Source organism: Parasteatoda tepidariorum, chromosome 9 (genome assembly GCF_043381705.1).
Source record: "Parasteatoda tepidariorum isolate YZ-2023 chromosome 9, CAS_Ptep_4.0, whole genome shotgun sequence".
NCBI lineage: Eukaryota > Metazoa > Arthropoda > Arachnida > Araneae > Theridiidae > Parasteatoda > Parasteatoda tepidariorum.
In genome coordinates this window covers 10,590,741-10,593,056 of record NC_092212.1, presented here as the reverse complement: position 1 = coordinate 10,593,056, position 2,316 = coordinate 10,590,741, and the positions used below count along the sequence as shown (strand labels likewise).

The 2,316-nt window shown below is 26.1% G+C and overlaps 1 long non-coding RNA gene across 1 annotated transcript in view; it reads right to left on the bottom strand.

Annotated features, from left to right (window-relative positions):
* Window positions 1–2,066, bottom strand: part of LOC122271949 (uncharacterized) — an 8,151-nt gene extending 6,085 nt beyond the window's left edge. The window contains exon 1 of the long non-coding RNA XR_006226689.1: window positions 1,967–2,066. This is a non-coding gene — a long non-coding RNA (uncharacterized lncRNA). The remainder of the gene's footprint in view (window positions 1–1,966) is intronic.
* Window positions 2,067–2,316: the final 250 nt, after the last annotated feature.

Below are 2,316 nucleotides of genomic sequence, written 5' to 3'. Positions count from 1 at the left end.
GGTATATATATATATATATATATAGTGCGCAAAAATAAACTCTATGGAAGTGCACCAAAATATATCTAGAAGAAAATTTGGAATCGATAAATAAAAAAGACATTTTAAAAAATTCTTTTGGTAGGACGGAGAATCTAGCTTGTTTAAAGTAAATGTCCTTGTATTAACTTATTTTTATCTCCAGAAGCTACAGGACATACAATTATCTCATTCAAGTCGAAAAATTTAAATTCAAAACGGAATTTTTCGACATCCTTAAAAATTTTTTTTAAGTATTAAGCCTTAAAAAAAATGAACTGCATTGATTTTTTAGTAAGTTGTGACTAACTATCAGCTTTTCAATCTAAGAACCTACGCCATTATCTTACGTAAAACTTATTTTAATATCGAGTGAAGAAATTTAACATATTGTGCTACTAAATGAATAATTCAAAAGATAAAAACTTCATTTACTTCGAAAAATATAAACATTATAGTAAAGTTTACATGTTTTGATACTTCAAAAATTCACATGAACTACCCTGTTTGTTCTAATGGTCGGATCTTCTAACTCTAGGATTCAATTTTAAAGATTCGAAGGGGGGACCTCAAATATGCTAATTAATTAATAAAGACGATATTTTAAGTTACGAAATTAGAACTTTCTCTTAATAATTAAACTTTTTTTTTCATTGATTTTAAATTCTAGTCCCTGAAATATTAGGTGTAGCCGCAATCCGGGAAATATGATTCCAGTTATTTGGTTACCCTAGTCAAAATTCTTGCTTTACCCATCAAAGAATTTCGATGGTTTATGATGATTTCAGTGTGATTCTTGATAGTCGATCTCCCTATGATTATCACTTTTCACTTTTTTTCTTTATAATTATCACTTACCCACTTTTAAATATGAGCTCATGGTTTTTAACATTTTTGTTAACTAATTTACGTGATTCAATGATGGAAAATGCTGCTTTAATACTATGATGGTTAACCATCAGGAGATGTTTGATTTTCATGGGCAAACAATTATTGAATACCTTATGATAGAAAATGTCATTTTTGTTACTTTGATGGTTAGATATTTGCTTATTAATAAACTTACATCTTAATGCGAATTAATTATTGTTCTACCAAACATCTTTTTTAATACATCTTCACTGTCCCTTACAATTGCGAGACGTGAATTTTGATGTTAAGCAAAATACGAACTTTCTTTCCTATATTCACATTTAATTTTTTTAGGTATTTTCGAATAACAAATTATTTTAATCAACGAAAATTGAGTAATTTATTTCTACTTCATTTTACACTGAGATAATTTAGAGTGCACTTATTAATTGGACTATTTGAGGCTCGTTAGTCCAACCATTAAGTTCGAGTCCTTGAAGATGAAGATCCAATCATTAGATCAAAAGTTATTCTGATTGGCCACTTTTATAGTATTATTTTTTTTATCAATATACAATAATTAAATTAACTCTTGCAAAATGGATCGAAATTTCTGACTGATACAATATAGTAGCAAATCATCCGCATGTTAAGCATGAAAATGTGCCTGTAAATTTTCAGATTGGATTTGTACTTTAAAGATGTTAAAATTAATGATTTTTAATTGATCTTACTTAATTTATAATGTTTATGTTAATTTGATTGGTATTTCAAAATTTTCCCTTAATTTAATGAATTATTTAAATAAAAATTACCAAACATCAGCCATCAATTTTAAGTTTTTCATTAACTCTCTAGAAAAAAGAAATAAAATCTGAACTGTAAAATCCTATTTTCAATATCGGAACTTGTATTTTTTGAAGTGCTTATTGTTCAATGAGTGTAAAAAATTGGAATGTTCTGATCGTAAAGAAAATTTATAAATAGTAAATAATTTTAACTAAAGTACAAAAAACAGTACAAATTTGAGACTTTTAATGTTTACTAAATTTATATAAAATTAAGAAAAATCTAAAGTATAACTATCTTAACATACTTTTTTGTTTAACGGCCCAGTGCCGTTGTTTTCATTCCAAAGACTTAAATAATCTGTGCAGTTTGTACTATATGGATGAGGAAGTCGGATGTCCTCTCTCTGAAAAAAAAATATATGTTTGTTTCTACTTTTTTCCGATAAATGAATACATCATAAAATCAAATACTTATAAAAAATACGATATTTGATGATTACTTCTGATAAGAGAAATGTTCAGTTTTTTTTAGAATGAGAAGAATTCGTTCTAATATCCATATTCATTCTAATATTCATTTCAATATTATTTTTAAACATATGCAATGATTTAAAACTGTTTTTATTTTAAACGAATAAAACTATAATTTTCAACA